General features: G+C 37.1%; 1 long non-coding RNA gene across 1 annotated transcript in view; it reads right to left on the reverse strand.

The window, feature by feature from the left end:
- Positions 1-23,822, reverse strand: part of LOC137657063 (uncharacterized) — a 124,001-nt gene that overhangs the window by 82,281 nt on the left and 17,898 nt on the right. The gene's annotated exons all lie outside the window — the stretch shown is intronic.

A 23,822-nucleotide genomic window follows, 5' to 3' on the forward strand; every position in this document is an offset into this window, starting at 1 on the left:
TGTGTACATACATACATACATATATATATATATATATATATATATATATATATATATATATATATATAAGAATCCATACATCTTTATCAATTATATAATATATACTTTAAAAAAAATGTAAACTTTTTTAGTTTTATATTTACATGTAGAATAGCTGTCGACTCGGAGAGTTTCATGTTTTGCATAATCCTATTCAATAGGCTTGTTAATCAAAATAGTGCACAATTTCTGCTAAATTACAAGTGTGGCTGATATGGGTTGTGTAGTAGCATTAGGAAATCGGAATTACTCATTCATAGGTATGTAGTATGAAGCCAGAATAGTCAATTTCGGTAGATGATTCCTTCGTAGTAATATCAAATTAGATTAAAGGAGCCATATGAATTATTTGAATTAAATTTTACCTATATCTGGTTAAGTTATTCCAAGAATAATAAAAAAAGTTATTTCAGGTGTTCACCAAGGTTAAAAGGAATTTATATTTTATAAAACTAGGTTCAAGTTACTCTATGCAGGAAATGTGAAATAAGGCTCAGAGTACCTATTAAACTTATATGAACCTAGATTCATCCAATAGGGCAACCCGGAATCCAGGGCTAGGCTACATATGGGACTAATATGAAATCAAGTTCATGTTACTGCTGGAGATTTATATGGAACCCTGGTTAATCTGAGACTGAGTTCAGGCAACACATATTATCCATGGAGGAAGTATGAAATCGAGATCAGCCTACCACTGGAGGTAATTTGAGTATAAGTTTGGGCTACCCCTTGAGGATAGTATGAAAAGAGGTTCAAATTGCTGTGAGGGTTACTATGAACTAAGATTCAGCCTATTCACTAGGTTATTATGGTATCAGCTTCATGTTACCACCGGTGTGAATATGGGACCAGGTCCGTGTTACCTCCATAGTTACTATGAAATGCAAAAGAGCCTCAGAGATATTTATAAGATCTAGTTTGGCTTACCATCGAGTGTAATATAAATTGAAGCCAGGTTACCCAATGATTAATATGTAACCGTATTCAGGCTATCAATAGTGTTATTCTGAAACTAAATTCATGCTATGTTAGGATTAATTCAAAATTACCTTCAGACTATCACTAGGGATCGTCTGAAATAAAGTTCAGGCTTCCAATAAAGTTAATAGTGGTTGATAGGTAACTTGCTGTAAAAGTACAATCAAGTTTAGACTTCACTTAGATAATATGATATTATGTACAGGCTATTTCAGGGATAATTCATGTAAACATGTTAAGGCTATAGATAATGACTTCTCTATGATTAATCTAATATCAGGGACAAGCTACCTCTAAGGAAGAAATCAAGTTCTTAGCTTCTAACTGGTTGATAGATAATGAAGTTCAGGATACCCATGAGGGTTATTGATAACTATATCCAGATTATCCTTGGTGATAATATATAATTAGGCTCATACTTTCTTTGGAGTATTATGAGATTTGATTCAGGATGCACCAAGTGAAATATGAAATTAGATTGAGGTAATGTGAAATCAAGTTCAGGCTATCTAAGGGATAATAAGGAATCAGGTACAGAATACCATCAGGTCTAACATAAGATTAGGTTGTGGTTATTTTAGGGGCAATATGGAATCAGGATAGGTATAAAATTATACCAGATTCAAGTTACTCCTTGGTAGTAACGTAAAATCAGATTCATGGAAGTAGGCAATATGAAACCCGACTCAGGCAAACTCTCTGGGTTAAATTTAGACCTGATTCATGGCTCTGGATACAATAAGTTCATATATATATATATATATATATATATATATATATATATATATATATATATATATATATATATATATGTATTATATATATATATATATATATATATATATATATAAATATATATATATATATATATATATATATATATATATATATTAACCATAAGGCAAACTAGGCACATGCCTTAGGGCCACAAAAAATCCAGGCCATTTCTGGTAGTCCAAAAACATTTTGATTATGACTAAGAGAAAAATGTTACCTGTCAGTTATCGGTAATTAGCCATGTTGTGAAAGGTCTGAAGTTGTTTACTATGTTTTAAGTGCTTTGGCTGTAAAACAATAAAATTCTTAAGTTTCGTAATCATCAGAACAACAGATATTTCTTTTGACGTTGTTTACATATTCTACATGTATGTCCTTGTCCGTGTGTACTGTTGGTGGGAGAAACTCATAGAGAACCGTGAACGGTGATGGCCCATCATGAGTGACTCAGAGTGCTGACAGGTTTATTTCTGCTCAAATATTTAATTTTTGCTCCGAGTTTTTGTTCGACACATGTTTTTGCCAAACGATTCATCAAAACTTTTTGCTCATATTTTTGTTGTAGTAGTGTTCCACATTGTTCTATTCAAATTTTCTCAATTTTCTCACGTTATGTTCCATCATATGTAAATCAGTGAAAAGTTTCTTTCTACCTAGATCTGATCTAGGTAGAAAGAAACTTTTCACTGAATGAATGATCTAATAGATTATTCATTCTGGCTTCGAGGTTTTACTTGAGACATGTTTTTGTCAAGTGATTCGTGGATACTTTTGCTTATATTTTTGTTACAGAATTGTCCCTCGCTGTTCTATTAACGTTTTCTCATTTGTTTAGGCACAGCATATTCAGTTACATACAAAATAAGAGTTTTATGGATTTTTTTATTTTTTTTATTTTTAATGACCAAGAACCAGTTTATCAGTCTGTCTGTAGGCTATGTATGTTGGGTTCACTGTGTTTTAATCATCATTCGCCAGATCCCCTGCTTAGAGGTAAGAACCCAAGTGTTTTATATTACTTCTTGTGTTTAAAAGATCTGATGATAAGAGTAAATACTCCTCGAAACGTAACATTTGAAAATCTAAGATGCTAGCTCAAGTACTACTATACAATCAAGGTTTTCAATCTGCTTGATTTGGTGACATTCCCTCGGGACATTCATTTACATTCAATTACTTTGTTGTATATCTTGACACACACACACACACACACACACACACACACACACACACACACCTCACGTATAGTCAGACTAGTGACTATAGAAAGTGTCCCTGCTCCAATTTGAAAATAATTTATTCAAATTGGTTAATATATAAAATCTCAACAAAAAATGTTTTTCCTTTTTTCAGGCTTTCTTCACGGGACTTCGCCATGTAAATGTCAAAACGGAAAGGTGGTTGGGAAAGAGCTCAGGAATCAAAAAAGAAAAAGCAAATGGAAGAAGATCTGTTGGCGAAAACACACAAATTAACTTCATATTTTCAAGTTGTAGACAAAGATGTTGGAAGCAGCAGTGGTGACTTAGATGACCAATCTCCTCCTATTTCTCCTCCATCAGACACTGTTCAAAGCAAAGTTATTGTTGATGATGATGATAAAGAATACTGAAAAAATGTGCTTACACGTTGTGTTGCAACAATTGCCTTTCTTTGTGAGAGAGGCCTGCCACTTCGGGGCAGTAATGAAATTATTGGGTCTGGTAACAATGGCAATTATTTGGGAATATTGGAGTTGATTAGTCAATTTGATCCTTTTCTATCTCAGCATATTCGTCAACATGCCAACCGCGGACGTGGGCATTCATCTTACCTCTCAAAAACAATTTGTGAAGAACTTGTCACGCTGATGGGACATAAAGTGCTTGATGTTATCAAACAGGAGATTTTGAAGTCGAGGTACTTCTCTATTTCAGTGGACTCTACACCAGATATTACTCATACTGACCAGCTGACAATCATTATTCGTCATGTCAATATGACAAATTATGAACCAGTGGAGCGTTTTCTCACATTCATCCCAATTTCCAGTCACACAGGTCAGAATCTTGCTGATACTCTACTTCAGTACTTATCAGAGTAGAACATTGATTTCACTCATTGCCGTGGACAGACATATGACAATGCTAGTAATATGTCCGGTAAATACATTGGTATGCAGCAAATCCTGAAAAACAAGAACAATTTGGTGGATTATATTCCATGTGCAGGCCACTCACTAAATCTCGTTGGTCAATCTGCGGTGGATTGCTGTGTTGAAGCTGTTTCATACTTTGGGTTTTTGCAGCGTTTGTGCACATTCTTTGTAGCATCTACACGTCGATGGAGGATTCTGCTAATCCACATAGAACAGAAACCTCATTGTCTTATTCCTACACACCTATCAGATACCCGATGGTCTGCTAGGGCTGATGCCACTGAGGCTGTATTCCAAGGATATCAGCAGTTCCACAGTGCTCTTGAGGAAATTGCAGCTGATGAGAGTCAGAATAGGGATACTCGAAATCAGGCAAACGCTTTGGCAAAGCATATGGATACCATAGAAGTATCCTTCATGTGTGAACTTTGGAATGACATTCTGCAGCGCTTCAACCAATGCAGCAAGTTGCTGCAAAGTGCTACCATTGAACTAACAACTGCTATTGGTCTTTCGAAGAGTCTGGCTCAATTCATAAGTGATTGCAGAGAGAAATTTGACATTTATGAGCAAAAAGCTTCTGACCGTTGTGGAAACAGCTCTTATAAGTATGAAAGTGCAACACTCCAAATACCTAAACGCAAGAAGCATGTTAGTGAAGGGAGTGCTGCAGATGCTATGGAAAGTATGACAGGAAAGCAGAAATTTAAAGTTAACACTATTAATGTCATCATCGATCAACTGAACAGTGCTTTGAAAAAACGCATTGAAGCATATTCAACCATGCAGCAGCGGTTTGGTGTTCTGACTGAGTTTGAATCAATGTCTGATGATGATATTGTGGCTGCAATTGAAAGACTTGTTGGTGTGTATGCAAGTGATCTTTCATCTGACTTCTATTCAGAATTCTGTCAGTTTATTTGTTGGTATAAGGAACAGACAAAGAAGAAATGTAGCAAAGAAGCGTCAACAGGTATTGCTCAACATATGTTCAAATTAATGCACAAAACTGGAATTTCAACTGCATTTCCAAACACTGAAGTGGCTTTGCGAATTTACTTGTCACTGATGGCTACTAATTGCTCTGGTGATCGGTCATTTTCCCAGCTTACTCGAATTAAGGAAGTAAAGCGATCCACAATGAGTCAGCACCGCCTTGGTGTGTTGGCACTTCTGTGCATTGAAAAAGAAATGCTATCCGAAACTGACTTCAGTTCTATGATTGATGAGTTTGCTACTGTCAAAGCAAGAAAAGTGAAAATTTAATGTATACAAAACACATGTATGTAGTAGTACCTTACCCTAACATATGTAAAATTGATAAGGTTTTGTTTAGAAATAAATGTTTACTAATGGATATTTGTTATTATTATACAATAATATAAATTTTATCATTAGTTCAGGCCATATTTAAAAAATCTTGAAATTTGCCTTAGGGCCAACAAGAGCCTTAATCCTCCACTGTATGTATGTATATATATATATATATATATATATATATATATATATATATATGTGTGTGTGTGTGTGTGTGTGTGTGTGTATGTATATATAACCAGGTTCAGGATAACCGTTTTCGGTTTACATGAAGACAGGGTATAATTAGAGGACAAGTGCCTTGAATTCCGAGATAAGCTGCTTCAACACATGAAAGGAACATGAAATCTTTAAGACTTTTATTCTTACACTAATATGCCTATTTCAAAGTCATGTAATTACGCTATGGTAATAATAATAATAATAATAATAATAATAATAATAATAATAATAATAATAATGATAATAATAATAATAATAATAATAATAATAATAATAATAATAATAATAATAATAATAATAATTTCTGCATGTATTAGATAACAAGAGGAAAAGTCATTATTAAGATAATGCCCATAAGTGGAAACTTCTGAGCTTTAAAAACTTAGGCTTTTGAGAAGTCAGTCCATTTCTGCATATCGATTTTAATATAACTTGTTAAGTAGGAATAAAGATAAAAATGTCAGGTGAATATGTAAAAAAAGAAAAAAATATCGAGAGCCCAGAACTTGACTGTTTAAAAGGTTGCGCAGTGGCTATGTTTAAAATATATCATTAAAGACTCTTTTTTTATTGTAAAACCTTCACATTTAATTTTCTTCCTAGACGTGAATAGATGTATATTATCTACATTCTCTTTCAAGAATAGTTCAGCCCAACGCCTTCAACCATCATCAACAGCTTATAAGATTTTTTTTTCACTCATTTCTTTATCCTACGGTATGCTTATGCATCTGTAAGTCAAATCGTATATACCAATAGACCATTAACCATAAATATCCTAAACATTCAGATAAACTTTTCCTTAATGATACTCTATAATATTCTGGTATGATATTACTTAAAATAAGACGAAATACTTTAAAATAATCCCCCAAGGAGGAAGGGAAAGAAAGGAATAAATCAGAAACCAGAGTGACTAGGACCCTTCGCTTCCGGACCATGTTATACGAATTATTGAAGAGGGAAGCGAGAACTCAGAGAGCAGTTGACTGCCTGAACAGGAAAATGCTCTCTGGAAATCTCTGTTCCTGTCGACTACTAAACACGGCAAGTTTCCGATGAAAGCATTTTTAGAGGCTGCATTACGCCTCAGAAATATCTCGAGGTTTTAAAATTGCTTCAACATCTTATTGAATATATCTCATTTTGTTTGGGAAGGTGATTTTTCTCGAGGATGTATAGCTTATATGTTAACTATAAACCATGGCGGATAGGATATGCAATCTGTTCTTTTCCGATTAACCGTACATTAAACACTGTCAATTATATTTAAACTGAGGTCCCCTATTAAATAGATCCTTTTTGAGGTCCAAAGTTTTTTAGTTGGGAAGCTTCTTATTAGACATTCCTTCTCACATTGGGTAGACATTTGTGAAAACAGCATATTAGACAAACAGGGAAAATTAATATATACTGTTACTCATCAGCAAAATTAAACCACTAAAACTATACAGTCAATATTTACTGATAAATACAAGAGTGTGGATAACACGGACAAGATATAGGCATCAATACCAAACGAATAACTGAAATATAACGTTGATTTTATCTTGAGGTAAATAATTGATAAATGGGTTATTAACAGTATATACACGGGTGCTGTATAGCAATTAATATTTAGAGAAAAACAAATACTACCAGAACCTTTGGTGGCATATTAAATAAAAAGGAAGTATTTGCTTTCAGTATAACCAAATAAATGTGATCAGGTCTATTCTTTTGTTATGGAATACATATGAGATAAGTGATCATATTTTTCTATGAATAAAGGTCAATTTCGCATGTTTTGGGTCAGTAAATTAATTTGGCAGACAATATCTGAGAAACTGTATCGGTTCTTTCACATACATACTCTAATACTATCGAATTGCTTTACTTCTAACAGTTTTTTTTTCAAGAATTTATTACTTTCTGTGACTTCTCAGTATATATATATATATATATATATATATATATATATATATATATATATATACATATATATATATATATACATACTTATATATATATATATATATATATATATATATATATATATATATATATATATATATATATATATATACATACTTATATATATATATATATATATATATATATATATATATATATATATATATATATATACATACTTATATATACATATATATATATATATATATATATATATATATATATATATATACATACTTATATATATATATATATATATATATATATATATATATATATTATATATATATATACATACCTATATATATATATATATATATATATATATATATATATATATATATATCCGGAATACGTTTATTTCATTAATTAAGAGAGAGAGAGAGAGAGAGAGAGAGAGAGAGAGAGAGAGAGAGAGAGAGAGAGAGATTAAATATATTGATTAAGTAAACATGTAAAGAGATACGCACAGTAACAGAGAGAGGCTAATTGAGCTGTATGATGTTAATTTTTAGGATTTTGTAATACAGTCGGTTTTGATACAGAAATCCCACTTTTTGTGAACAAAAGAATTGGAGGTATTGGCATAAAAAGCGGTAAAACTTCAACTCTGGCTCAGGCGTGTCAATTTGGAAATACCTTGAAAATGTACGGTATAAAGGAAGGCGAGTGAGAACAATAAGGCAGTCCTGTGTGGCCAGTATCCAAAGAAGCTAGGTCTTGAAGCCCTAGCAGTGTCAGCCACTTTTTGACATCCCACCATTACCATGGATAGGCACACTAGTTCTTGAAGCTCTAGAGGTGTCGGCCACTTTCTGACATCCCATCATTACCAGGGATAGGCACACTCCAACAACTACACCTGTCTTCCCCAGCAACAGATACGTTGTACTCTATGGCTTAATTTGCCCTCCTCCAGCTAGATGCACAGGAAGGGAAGCCACCTAGAAGAAGGTGATTGACTGACGCTCTGTCTATTCTCCCAAACTCCAAACGACCAGGAGAAGCAAACCAGATGCCCACCATACAAGAAAGGAGTCTCCGGGATACATTGTCCATTTCAAACATTTTATTCCGCCATTTTAATGGTTTTAGTGTAAACTTTACTCTTAAATTTGTCTGACTCCCCCGGAAGTCAGGGAAATACCAGAAAGGTGTAGGTGTAGGTAATGGAGGTTCATACACGTTTTAAGCGAATATTTATCCTATAGACAGTAGGCACTACAAAAAAAAAAAATAATTTAGCGATTGTTAGAAAGGAAGAATTCCATTGGTTATTACAGTTGGTATGCTAGGACTCAAAACAGTAACAATTTTTCTAGGTATTCCTGTTTCCGCTAATTGTGATTGAAAACAAAGTGATGAACGGTGCATGAACCATAGGGTTAATAGAGTATTATTAGGATTAAGGAAGGTTTTATTTTTAAAATATAGCATTTCCCGTTAGAGCATTAAATTTTGTTTAAACGATGCAGTGATGAAGAATATATTTTATGATAAAATTTATGATAAAAATAAAAAAAGATAGTCTGTAAGTATTTTTCCAACTTATCATTAACAAATCTTTTACAAATCTTACCCTTTGTAGGAGACGGCTTTGATAGTTGAAAGAAACTCCGAACAAGAAAGGGAAATGGATATTATTTTACATAAAATAAGCAAGGAAGAATAACATAGTGAATATACTCATTTTGATTATATAATAGGAGCCATAAAATTAAAAATGTCGACAGTGAATGGAATAGAAGGAATTCCAAGAATTATTGCTATTAGGCCGATAGAAATAAATGAGTTATATAGCTATAGGCTCATGAAAATTGAAGAAGTTTTGTTGCTATAGTTAAATGGAATATAAGCGATTTATATTGCTGTAGGCATATGAATAATAAATGAGTTAAGTTACTAATAAGCAAATGAAACATAGGGGAATTATAATACTAATAGACTGATGAAATAGGAATGAAGAAAAAGTGGCAGATTCATTTTTTTTATGCTCTAGTGTTAAATGCAAATATGTCTTATTAGCAAAGCAGATAATAATAAAAAAAAAGACTTTATGTTAGCTAGAGAGCGAGTATCACTGCCGTACTCTCACTATTGTATATCAAATAACCCGCGCAGACAATGTCGATGAAGTAATATTAACCTCCGAAAGTTTGCCAGATTTTGTCGTTAGTTCAGATGAAGGGAAATATCTGTACTACTTATGTTATTAATTACTCTGATAAAACACTTCAATTATTACCCGGTACTGAATTTTGTACAGGAGTAATAATTACAAATAAAATGATCACGATAAAGGAGGAGACGTTCTTTACAATCGGAAGCATAGATGTAGGAATAGACAAGAAGATATATAACACTGATTTTCTAGAGTACAGATTAATAAGAAAATTGTATAAATATAGGCAGCATTACATTGGGTCCTTCTCTCTGGTTACGGGTCACTTTCCTTTTGCCTATACATACACCAAATAGTCTGGCCTATTCTTTACAGATTCTCCTCTGCCCTCATACACCTGACAACACTGAAATTAACAAACAATTCTTCTTCATCCAAAAGGTTACTGCTCTGTAATTGTTCAGTGGCCATTTTCCTCTTGTTAAGGGTAGAAGAGACTCTTTAGCTATGGTAAGCAGCTCTTCTAGGAGAAGGATACTTCAAAATTAAACCATTGTTCTCTAGTCTTGGGTAATGCCATAGCCTCTGTACCATGGTCATCCACTGTCTTGAGTTAGAGTTCTCTTGATTGAGGGTACTCTCGGGCACGCTGTTCTGTCTTGTTTCTCTTCCTCTTGTTTTGTTCACGTTTTTATAGTTTATATAAGATATTTATTTTAATGGTGTTACTCGTCATAAAAATTTTATTTTTCCTTGTTTCCTTTCCTCACTTGGCTAGTTTCCCTGTTGGAGCCCTTGGCCTTATAGCATACTGCTTTTCCAGCTAGGGTTGTAGCTTAGCAAGTGATAATAATAATAATAATAATAATAATAATAATAATAATAATAATAATAATAATAATAGGTTAGGTAGAGCAGCTGTGCTGCAACACAAAATAATCATCGATGACGATGCCAAACCCTTCTTCATACCTAATTATAGACTACCTATCAGGCAACGCACCATAGTAGATCAAGTGATAGAAGAAATGAAGGAAGATGATGTGGTCATGCCTTCTAAATATCCTCATAATCCTCCCATTGTTATGTATTATTGTAATAATATACTGTATTACCTCAAATGTTACATGTATTGAGCGCAACATTGCATCATATTGCATTGATAAAATATGTTTAAGAATGTTCATAACTGAAATGAAGTATTTTTATATTAGGGTTCAAGCATTTATTGATTACCTCAAAGATAGGATGTGATTCTTTTTACTTTTGTGCTGCAGTAGGATTTGAGTCATTTGAGAGCGATGCTCATATGTTTGTTTTGATATTTTGGTTTGTGAGATTGTTTGCAAGACGCTCGACGCTCAGATGGTTGGAAGCCCAGAGCCACAGAGCAATGTAATCCCAAGTACATTAAACGTATTCCAATAAGAAGTATGTCTCTGATTATATCCCATCCAACGCAGAAGACAAGTCGGCGAAGATGCTGGGATCTAATATTCTCATCTAACTATTGTATTATTATTTCCAGGTGAGTGGTTTTATGAAATCACCAGACAATATTCAACCAACATATCAAACTGGTGATGAGGATGGGATCTAATATTCTCATCTAACTACTGTATTATTGTTACCAGGTGAGTGGTTTTATGAAATCACCAGACAATATTCAACCAACATATCAAACTGGTGACGATCTGATGACGAATAAACGCAGAAATCATAGAGAAGCAGAAGAAAAATTATTGCAAGAGAAGCAGAAGAAAAAGCCTAATGAGGATTCCCCATACAGTCGACCAGAAGAATTTCTTCAAACACAAGCAAACAAAAGAATACAACAAAGTGAGATTTATAATTTGGTAGGAGACAAAAAAGGTAGGAAGTTACAAGGTGACTTTAGAACATTAGAATAACCTAATCCAGGAAAGAATTCAAAATGCCCTTTGACATTGAACATCCTGAATGATTTAGCATCACAGCTGAACCCAATTCTGTTGCAACGCGAGGGCAATAGTGGTGTGAGAAATTTAAGATTTATTTAGAAGCATTAGGGAACATGAAGGATGCCCAAAAGGTGGCATTATTACTTCATACAGCCGGTAGAGAAGTCCGGGAAGTGTTTAAGATATTGCAGCCTACAGATGACACAAGTGAAGCTGCAATTAAGGCTCTTACCACATATTTTGCTCCTCAGGTCAATAAATGTTTTGAAAGGTATCAATTTACAGCACAGGCATATCAAAAAGAAAATGAAAGTTTAGATGCATTTGTGACTAGACTAAAGAATTTAGCTGTTTCATGTGAATTTCTAGAGTTAGAAAATGTTATCATAGATAAAGTTATTGCACATTGCACATCATAAGAGCTAAGAAAGAAATTATTGCAAGAAAAAGATTTAACATTAGAAAAGGTATTAATAATAGGCAGAGCTTTAAAAACATCAAGTAGGCAAAGTAACATAATAGGTAGTTCTACAAGCAATAGAATGGAAAATTATAAAATTAGTACAATAGGAAAAACCCAAGAGTTATAGGTGTGGTAAAATTGATCATCTTGCATCCGAAGCAAAGAAATGCCTTGCTACTGGATAAACATGCTACAATTGCAGAAAGATGGGTCATTTCGCAACTGCTTGTAGATTCCCTAAACAGTACGCAAAGAAAATAAATGCTACAGTTGATACCATTGGTCAAGAAAATAATGTGGAAAATGTTCATGATAATCAGGATTTTGCGTTTCGCATAAATTCTGTCAACAAAAATGCAAAGAAACATATCATGGTAGAAGTAATCATAAATGGAAAACCAATTTTGAAGCAAGTTGACACAGCAACCGATGTATCAATTATGTCCGAGAAAACTGCTAAAAGCATTCCTAATTTGTTATTAGAAGGTACGAATAGAGTTTTGAAAGGTTATAATGGTTTTGATATTCAGGTAATAGGTGCTTCGAGTACAGTTCCAGGTGAGTGGTTTTATGAAATCACCAGACTATATTCAACCAACATATCACCCATACAGTTAATTCAAAAGAAAGTTGGAAGCAATAGATTGGTAAATGATTACTGTAAGATGAATTCAAACGCAGTCCCTGATAGGAGGCCTATGCCAGCAATAAATGATGTTTTGACTCAGTTAGGAAGAGCACATATATTCTCATCCTTAGATTTACTAAGTAGATATTAGCAATTGCCATTAAACGAAGGATCCAAGTCATTAACTGCTTTCACAACTCATAAAAAAACACAGAATTTCAGGTGATGTCGTTTGGACTCACATTAGCTGCTTTGACTTTAGTTAGACTAATGTTACAGATTATTATTATTATCATTAAATGCTAAGCTACAACCCTAGTTGGAAAAGCAGGATGCTATAAGCCCAGGGGCCCCGACAGGGAAAGTAGCCCAGTGAGGAAAGGAAAAAAAAATAGAATATTTTAAGAATAGTAACATTAGAATAAATATTTCCTAGATAGAAACTAGATAGAACAGTATTCCCGAGTGTAGCCTCAAGCAAGAGAACTCTAACCCAAGACAGTGGAAGACCATGGTACAGAGGCTATGCCACTACCCAAGACTAGAGAACATCGGTTTGATTTTGGAGTGTCCTTCTCCTAGAAGAGCTGCTTACCAGAGCTAAAGAGTCTCTTCTACCCTTACCAAGAGGAAAGTAGCCACTGAACAGTTACATTGCAGTAGTTAACCCCTTGGGTGAAGAAGAATTGTTTGATAATCTCAGTGTTGTCGGGTGTATGAGGACAGAGGAGAATCTGTATAGAATAGGCCAGACTATTCGGTGACTATGTAGGCAAAGGGAAAGAACCGTAACCAGAGAGAAGGATCCAATGTAGCACTGTCTGGCCAGTCAAAGGACCCCATAACTCTCTTCTCGGTAGTATCACAACGGGCGGCTGGTTCCATCGAGAATCGCAGGATTAATGATAAAAGTCAAGAAATATCTGTTTTTGCGAAAATCGTTTGAATATGTAGGACATGTTGGAATATCCTACTCCACGAAACCTAAAGGTGTAAGAAGATTTTTAGGAATTATAGGAGTATAGATCATTCATCAGGCATTTTGCTACTATAACCAGACCTTTGACAAAATTAAGAAAGAAGGACGAAGAGTTTGAATGGAAATCAGAACAAGAAAGGGCTATATCAGTTTATCCAGACTTAAGTAAGGAGTTTTATTTGATATATGATGCTCCCAATACAGGTATAGGAGCTGTTTTATTGTGGAAAGCTAAAATCAGAATGAGGGTAGTGTATTATGCTAGTAGAATCTTAAATGCAGTCGAACAGAATCATAACATAATGGAGAAAGAATCTTTAGCCATTTATTGGGGTTAGAGAAAGTTTAGGAATATTTTTTAGGGCATAATATAAATATACTTACTGATCATAAACCCATCTGTTCAATCTTTGGTTCATTAGTGTACTGGAGTTTGCCCCAGAATTTATATACATTCAGGTAAGTTTGATACTTTAGCAGATGGATTACTTAGAGCATAGGAAGATACTGAGGGGATCATCACTACCGACACTTTTTGGTCAAGTTGTCAAATATTAAACTTATATTTGGAACGAGTTAGAATAGAACAAGGGAAACAGGATGATATCAGAAATATCATAGGATATTTACTACAAGATGAAAATTCTAGGTCAGATTTTGAATTAATAAATGGGATACTTTACAAAAAGGGTAGGGAGAAGAATGCTTGTCCAAGACTATATACCTGAGATTCTTACTAACGAAGTACAAACCACACCCCATGCTCACAGATTAGCTGGACACTTAGGTATCGAAAAGACCGTGCAATCCATTAATAAAAATTATTTTTGGCCTCGATTCAGTGAAGATGCTAGAAATCTTGTAATAGAATGTTCTAATTGTAATAAGCATGTAAATTTCAAATCTCCTTTAGAAAAGTACCTAGATATTTAAATCCCCTTAGGGCACTTTAAATGGACCACATAGGACCCTTTCCAAAAACCTTGGGAGAAAATAAGTATAAATAGGTTTTCATAGATTATTTAACCTGCTACTTTGAAATTGTTCAAGGTAGAGATAGGACTGCTGTAGCGGTAACAGAAGCATTAAAGATTAGGATAATCACTAGACATTCGTGTGTGAGGTACTTTTTCAGATAATGCACCCGAATTTAAATGGAAACGTAGAAAGGGCCGATAAAAAGATTGGGAATGTTCTGCAAACTATTAATGGTCCAACCACAAATGACTGGGATTTGGCTTAGGAGGATGTTCAGTTTATTTTGACTAATTCAGTGAAGAAACCCTACACTTTTGTTATATGGATATTAGAAAAGACTACCTAATTCTTTGTTAGATGACGCAAAGCCACCTACATACACTTGCGATTATGAAGACAGTGTTGCTTTGAAATTACAAGGAGTATTCTAAATTGTAAGACAGACCAGACAGTCTTTAGAAAGAGGGAAACAAATAAGTAAGAAATATTATGATGTCAGGAGTTGAACAACAGACATAAAGATAAGTTCACATTTTTATATAAGGGTAAATTGAAAACAAGAACCAAATTAAAAGGTGTCCCTCAAAACTCGACCTTAAGGACCTTATAGTGTATTAGAATAGAAAAAGAACAATAAATTTCAGTTTTTAAATGAACCGTCTTTAAAAGTAATATAAGCTCGTTGGAATATTACAAAATGTGTGAAAACTAATTTGTGGTAATCTCAAACTCTATATGACATGGTTGGAAAACTTTCTCCTAATCATGCCCTTTGAAGCAAGTATTCAATGCAAAGTAAAACTTAAACATGGGTCCCTCTTAGAAGACCATGGTAAAGCCAAAATCCTTAGCGATTTCGATGTGGTAAATGTTAACTTAGAATCAATGTTAGGAAGAGAAGAGCATTTGAAAAAATTAAAAGAACAGGTACAAGAATGTATTCAAACTCATATTGATTCTACCTTTACCAGTATGTTGAGTGAATTACAAGTCAAAATTTATTAGATACCGAGGTCCAAAAGAATAATAAAAAAAAAAAAAATCATCTGTTTTACCTAATATAAGAAGTGCGTTCAATGCTCTGTTTGGGGTAGCCACGGAAAATGAAGTTCAAGGTCTAAATGATCATCTGGATCAAATAGAAATTGGGCAAAACCAGAGGGGAATTTAATTACTACCTTCAAAAAAAATGATAATACAAATGTAGAAAATATAAAGATGGTTGAATTAACTAATCAAGTTAATATGGTCATTACTAAAATCGAAGGTATGGAAAATATTCTTAAAATTATTCATGAAGTAGAAAACGAAATAAGTGAATATAAGATTTCAGTGAATGGATTATTAAAAACACAGAGGGGAATCCTTATCCTGCTATAAATACTAAAAAAAGCATTAAAGAAAATCTTAGATTTGTTTGCAGTAGATAGTCATTACAAGCCTTTGGTGAATGACATATTTTTGTATTAGACAATATCAACTGTAAGGGTGATAAACGGTCGTTGATTAGTTTTGAATCCTTTTAAGGAGATACAAATCTTTGAGTTATATACTTTGTATCCCCTTCCTTTGCAAATTTAAAACAAAACATTAATATGAAAATACCCGAAAGTTAATTTTGCCCTTGATTTGCAAAAAAAAAAAAAAAAAAATATGTTGGTAATTCTTCTAGAAGACATGGAACTGGAAAAGTTTGTTTTGATAGGCAAAAGAAATTTTGTGTAATTATATGCAATTAAAACAATCATATACGGTACATCAACTTGCAACAAATATTAGTTTTCCCAGTAAAAGGCAACGGTAAATCATTTGTTCTATTCAGTTTCTTAAGAAGAAAACGCTTCACTACATTATAGACTATCATGGTAATAAACATTATCAGAAACACATTAAGCATGGTTAAAAATGGTGCAACCTCTTGTTTATTAAACAAAACATAATCAGAAACAATGAGTATAGGAAAATTTTCCATTACCTTCAAGTGTTCTGACTTAAAAGTGCCTTATCTTACTGTAGTTTCATAGCTCTTGGTAATGAAAGACTGATTAATCTCATAGTGTAGAAATACACTTGAAACAGGATAAAAATGATAGATGATGACAATTTTACAAAAATATATGAATTCTTTTACATTAGTTATACTAGGAGGTTGCCTTTCCATTACACGTGACCTCTACATTTTAAGTTTGATTGACATTAAAAAAAATCTCACCCCCAACTGTAATGCCTTAAATGGCAGATCCAAATGTTCAAACACACAACATTTTATCATCTCGAGGATATTGAAGAGTATTTTCATTGTTTACAGGGAATACTCTTCTCTCTTTGTTAATGGCTATGTGATCTATTTGATTTTTTGTAATTGCCATGTGGTGAGGTCCATGTATATTTATGGATTTCCTTATCATTTGCAACTTTGCCAAGTCTCTCGACACCCATATTATTCTATTTATCTTGATTATTTTCTCAAACTTTAGCATTGAAGTCACCAGTCACAATTTCCATATCGCACTTTGGGGTTTCATTTATTACACTCTGCAGTTATTCATAGTATTCTTTTTCCTTTCTTCAGGGGAATAATTTGTTATTGTTGTACCAACCGTGTGTCACATGATCATACATAGTAACGACATTCCATTTTTTGAATATATAATGCTGGTATCTTCGCTCTCCCCTCGCACTGATTGAACCTGAAATAAAATTCCTGTTTTTCTCACCGTTAACTGTTAACCGGTGCGGTGTCAGTTGAACATGAAATTGCTTGTTATGTTTTTTATGCCCTTTTTGCTGGAGTTTATGTATATATAAACGAATGTTCTGTAATAAAGTTACTCAGCTGCTTTCATCCTACCTTCTTAGTCACAGCCTTTCTCAGCCCGTCACATTGGTGACCCCGGAAGTTGACTCGCTCCTCCAGCCTTCCAACACCACCCCCCACCCCTCCGTCATTGGTACTATGGCGGACTCCACGGAAGTTGGCACTGCCCCATTGAAACTTTCGTCGTTCGCCAGTGGAGAGGCGTTTGCTTGGTTTCAGCGCGCAGAAGTCCAGTTGCGCATCAAGGGCGTGACTCGCTCAACCACCAAAGCAGATTATGCTCTCGCGGCGATACCCGAGGACACCTTCCCGGAAATATCGGACTGGCTTTGTGAACAAGGAGACACCCCAATAGCGTATGATGCCTTCAAAACATACCTTCTGCAGCAGTACTCGCCGTTGCCAGCCGCCCGTATAGCAAAGCTTTTTCAGCTCTGTCAACAACCATTGGGGGAACCAAAGGGCTTCGCTCGCCCTCAGAGAAATGACCAGTAGCACTCACCTGCAACCTGCTGCAGACGGCTCTCCTCGTGAGGTGAACCTACTTCGTGCCCTTTGGATATGTCGTTTGCCCGAACCTGTACGAGCTGCCATACCCGATGTCAATAGTTTACCAATAAAAGACTTGATGACCAAAGCCGATGCCCTTATGGACAGCCACTTCAAGACCTTCAAGACCTCCATCAACGCCTCCACTCCTGACAAAGAGGACGCCTATTCAACGTCAACCGAAGCTGATGTGAATGCCGTACGACATACACGTCTACCCCGTGTTGAGCTGGAGTGGCGACAAAGCCAACCATCACCTACCACTCGCTCGCGCCCCAACCAACGACTTCTGCAACCGCTTACTACCGCCCATCGGCCAAACTTTTGCTACTACCACTATAGATTCAGGGTAGTCGGGAAGAATTGTGCCAAGGATTGTCAGTGGCCAAAAAACGTGTAAGTAGGCCATCGCTCGTGGCGGTGGCCTCCCGTGTTCCTAATCGTTTCTTTCTACATGAGGCAGGAACAGCCGTGCGATTTTTGGTAGACACGGGTGCTTGTCATTCTCTTTTTCCAAGGATACTCTTCATGATACAACGTAGTCTGTCTACGTCCGCTTGGTAGCTGCCAACGGATCTGCAATACCCACCTACAGTTACGAGAACCTCACATTATCGTTTGAAAACGGTAAATTTAGTTGGAAGTTTCTCGTTACTGACGTCACATTGCCAATCCTCGGCGCGGATTTCCTTTCTCCTTTTCACCTTCTAGTCGATGTCGCCCACCGACGATTGGTCAAACCAGACTCATACTTGTCGACACCTCTTTAACCCGCCAACTCCAACCTCGTTCTCCACATCAGCGCACCCACGGATGCCTACGCCCACCTCCTCACGTCGTACCCGGAAGTTTTCCGTCCAGAACTTCGCCAAACGCCCACGGCTCCTACCAGGCACGGTATTTATCACCATAACAAGACGACGGGACACCAGTCTTTGCAAAATTCAGACGTCTGGCACCGGAACGATTGGCAGCCGCCAAACAAACGTTCGCTGAAATGGAGGAAATGGGCCTTTGCCAAAATGACTCCAGCCCATGGTCGTCACCCTTACACATCATTCTGAAGAAAGACTGCTCCCACCATCCGTGCGAGGATTACAGGCGCCTGAACATGCAAACAGAACCGCATCACTACCACCTCCCAAACATCGCCGATGTGACCTCCTACCTACACAAAGCGAAGGTTTTCTCCATGCTTGACCTCCTGAAGGGGTATTATCAGGTGCCTATGAACCCAGAAGACATCCCCAAGACCGCCATCACCATTCCGTTTGGTACATATACCTTCAATTACTTCTGTTTTGACCTTCGTAATGCTGGGGCCACTTTTCAACGTCTCATGAATGGCATCTTAGGAGACCTCCCCTTCAGTGTATGTCATGTGGATGATGTACTTGTGTTCTCTTCCTCAAAAGAGGAACACCTCCGTCACCTGCGCATCGTGCTTGAACACCTGCACCAAAACGGCCTTGTAGTCCGGTACGACAAGTGTACCTTTGGCGCCAACGAAGTGTCGTTCTTAGGGTACCGCATCACTCCTGAAGGAGTCCGTTCAGGACTTCCCCACGCCCTCGACTGTCAAAGCTCTGCAGGAATTCTTGGGCATGATCAACTATTATCACCGTTTTCTGCCAGCCACTGCCGCCACTCTTGCTCCCCTCTACACCTCCCTCAATGGCAAGCCACAAGACCTGAAGTGGGATCCCCTTCAAGAACCAATCTTCTGTAATGCAAAGAAGGCCCTATCAACCTCTGCAGCTCTTACTTTTCCTATCCCACGTGGCCCTCTACTTATCTCCAGCGATGCCAGCGACGTCGCTATTGGTGCAGTACTCGAACAGGTGGTCAACGGCTCGCCCCGCCCATTGGCCTTCTTCAGCAAAAAAATGTCCAAAGCAGAATCGGGTTAGTCTACCTTCGATCGCGAATTGCTGACAGTGCACTTGGCTGTCCGTCACTTTCACCATTTCTTAGAAGGCACGCCCTTCGTCCTTTGCACAGACCACATGCCTCTGGTGCACGCCTTCAATCGACAGTCTGACGCCTGGTCCGCCCGTCAACACCGACATCTCTCTGCCGTGGCTGAATACAATTGCACCCTTCAACACATCCCGGGGAAAATGAATCCCGTTGCCGATGCCCTGCCATTAAATACGTTGGCTGCCGTTACACTGGGATTGGATTAAAACACCTTGGCTGAAGCCCAACAACAGGATCCAGATTATCAACCATGTAGGATATCCTGCACATCCCTCCGTTGGGAAGACTTCCCCCTCGACAACTCCAATACCACCCTCCTCTGTGACGCAAGTACTTGGATTCCTGCTCGCATGCGCTGACAGGTGTTTGATTTCATTCACAGCCTTTCACATCCGTCATGCCATTCTACTGCACAGCTGCTAAAGACAAAGTTCATTTGGCATGGAATTTCTAAGGATGTTAAGGATGGGGTCAGCGCCTTTACTTCTTGCCAAACTTCCAAAGTACATTGACACACGGATTAAGGAGTTGGCACCTTTCCTCAATCTCAGCGTCGTTTCACACACATTCACGTCGACGTTTTAGTCCCCCTACCCACATCACAAGGACATCGATATCTGTTTACCATCATCGACCGCTCCACTCGTTGGCCTCAAGCCATTCCCATGGAAACAGCAACGCCCGCCTCATGTATATCTGCCTTACTCTCAGGATAGATTGCAAGATTTGGTATCCCTGAGCATATTAATCCTGACAGGGGTACCACTTTCACCTCTCAATTGTGGACATCATTAGCGAATCTCCTGGGCATCACCCTACGTCAGACAACTACCTACAACCCGCTGCCAATGGAATGGTTGAACGTTTTCCTCGCACCCTCAAAGCGAGTAAGTCATTGATAGTTAATTAAAGCAACTTTCAAATAGTTAATGGCCCTTTCTTCTTCCACTCCCCAATTTATTACTTTTTGTTTCTTTAAAGCATCTACAGATCTCCCTATCACTCCAAAACCTCTTATGAATTTACGGTAATACCCGCCAAGCCCAAGGAACCCAGCTACCTCAATTGGGGTACGTGGCCTGGGAAAATCTCTAATATCCTCTACCTTACCTGGGTAGGGTTGGATACCATCTGGGGTTATTATATGACCTAAAAATTCGACCTGTTTACAGAAAAATTTGCAATCTCACAAACTTATTTACATACCATTACGTTGCAATGCTTGTAAAACTTGACGAATACTATTATTATGTTCTTTGGCCGTTTTCCCTGTAATTATGATATCGTCTAAAACAACAAGAACATTATGGCCAATTAACAGAGATAAAACCGGCATCATTACTGTAGAAAAATGACTTGGAGCCTTTTTATCACCGAAAGGAAGATAATTAAACTAAAATAGTTGATCGTTAGCTATAAATGCCGTTTTACATTTACTGTCTTCCTGAATGGGTATTTTACAGTATTCAAATTTCAAATCGATAGTTGTAAAATATTTACTACCCCGTACCTTCACAAGTAATTCTTTGATCGAGGGCAATGGAAATGCATAATACTTAGTGACTGCATTCAGCTTCTTATAATCAACACACAATCTTACCGAGCCATTCTTTTTCCTAACAGCTACAATTGGAGAAGCCCAGGGGGACTCGCTCTCCTCGATTATACCTTGTTCCCTTAATTTACAAATTTCCCTTTCTATCTCTCCCTGGAAATGAATGAGTACCTTATAAGGCCTTGGCCTGATCGGCTCGCCTGCCCAGTTTCAATGCTAAAGGGAAATCGATCAATCATACTGGGTGGCTCGTCTCCAATTGCAATTACAATAAATAATTATTAACAATGTTACTAGCTAGAGGGTGATATTCTGGCGAACATAGTTTTTGCACTTGCATAATCAAGTTCTGATCGCATTCACTTGTGTGGCCAGGGCCTGTGGCTACCAAGATCCCATGGTTAGCAATTTCACACAACTCTAATTCACACACAGAAGCACTTCCTAACACAATTCTTTTATTTGACAAATTGATTGTTGTTATATCAGCTCTCTTCTCCTTAATTTCTGTCAAGCAATCTAAGACTTCGTGTGCCCATTTGTTATAGGGTTTAACTACGACCTTGGTTCCCTACGGGAGAGGCTGACACGTGGTCACTGATATGTTTATATGTTCACGCCAAATAGATTTAACTCTTGGATGTAAGGGGGAAGAGTGGCGAAAGAAGGGGGTGCCGTTCTAGGTACCCGGTGGACCTCCTAACCGTACTACTACCGGCCGCCATTCCTTTATTTGTAGCGTTATAAGTTAGGGGTTCTCCCAATGGTATCCCGGTGTTTTGTTGTAAGTTTTCGGAATAATCATCATGCAATCTTCAGCATCTTCATCTTCTGGAAAGTTGAGTATTAATTCTTTCCTGTGTATAATTTTAAGCTCCCTTCTCACAGTTAAATTCTAATAATTTAAGTGTGTTTGGTTGAGCATTGCCACGAACCGAAGGCAGCCATTTTACGACTGCAGTCACCTGTTACTATTGCATTTTATTTAGTTAGTAGGGAGACATTTCCCGGTATTAAGCTATGATATTAGCTAGTTAGGCAAATTATACAAGTGAAGATTTTGCAGAAATATATATTATTCCTCTTCCTATCATATAACTTTACTTTTTGTATGCGGCGATAACAACCTTGGCCGGGGATCCTACCAGAGCTAGGCTAGCCTCGCTCATATACAGTATACGTTAGTAAAGTAATTCCCCATGTTTAGCCTCACCCTATCGTTCCTTATTTATTCGGATGAGAACTTACATTCTCTACAATCTATGAATAAGGTTTGATATACATTCTCTCTCAGAGAAAAGAGGCGAAACCATTCCTCCCTCCCTGAGTGCCGCCGCCGCTAGAGGCGGCAACCACTGCCTTTTTTCATTGCCATCGAGTAGAACCGAGTTCTTGACACATCCGGCTTCGAGTTAGATAGTAATTAACTCAGGGTGCCCTTGTCTTGCCGCCGACGATGTCGCCAGCAAAGGACCATGTTTCCTCTGCCACCGACGATGTCGTCAGCACAGGAAGCCATGCTTCCTCAGTTCACTGTTGAAGGTAGGCGGCATACCTGCCGCCACCTCTTATTTCAGTGAACTATACGACCCTTACCCTTCCCCCATCTGTCCTTTAGTGAAGTCATAGCCATCACAACACTCTTTCACCGGTATTCTGACAGTCATTCCGGCTTGCTAAGTTAACTGCGTTACCGGCTGGTGCCCTGCCGGTTGCAGTTAGTTCTGCCGCCTCAGCCACCTTCCCACTTACTTCCTTCCTTCACTGGAAGTGAATATTATTTGGGGAAAGATTGAGCCGGCCCTGACAGCTGCCAGTGGGAAACCTAACATACTTTGAGAAGTCCTTAGCCCTCTCTTGGTCTGCCATCCACAATTATTGCCGCTGCCGGTATAGCCGGCGGCATAGCCGGTGGCAGGCCTTTTGTGGATGGGTGGAAGCCAGAATCAGATAGATTCTTACCCCTTCCATTGGAACTCTCATTCTGACAAGGAGACAGTAGGTGCCTGATAGTCCTCCTACACTTCCAAATGTTGTGCTAAACCATAATAATAGGAAGCTCTCCTTCCTAAATGCTTTTTCTCTCTCTATCAGTTAGTGCCGCCAGGTACTAACTAACCCCGGCAGTGACGCTTGCTGAACTATAGTATTCAATATACAGTAGTACACATGTTTTCTAACATACTCTGTGTTTCCTATCGCAGTCTATGGTTGGGACCACGATAATATGTTGAGGTTTGAGTACTCCCTCAAAACCCAGATGGTTTTTTCGATCAGAAGGACCCTGAAAATCACCCGTCAGTATCAAAATATACTACAGGTGGTAATGTTAGCATAGACCCTTACTAACTCTAACTCTAGTTCCTAGAGTTTCTTCTACCTTG

The sequence above is a fragment of the Palaemon carinicauda genome, chromosome 18 (assembly GCF_036898095.1).
Source record: "Palaemon carinicauda isolate YSFRI2023 chromosome 18, ASM3689809v2, whole genome shotgun sequence".
In the NCBI taxonomy this organism is placed as follows: domain Eukaryota; kingdom Metazoa; phylum Arthropoda; class Malacostraca; order Decapoda; family Palaemonidae; genus Palaemon; species Palaemon carinicauda.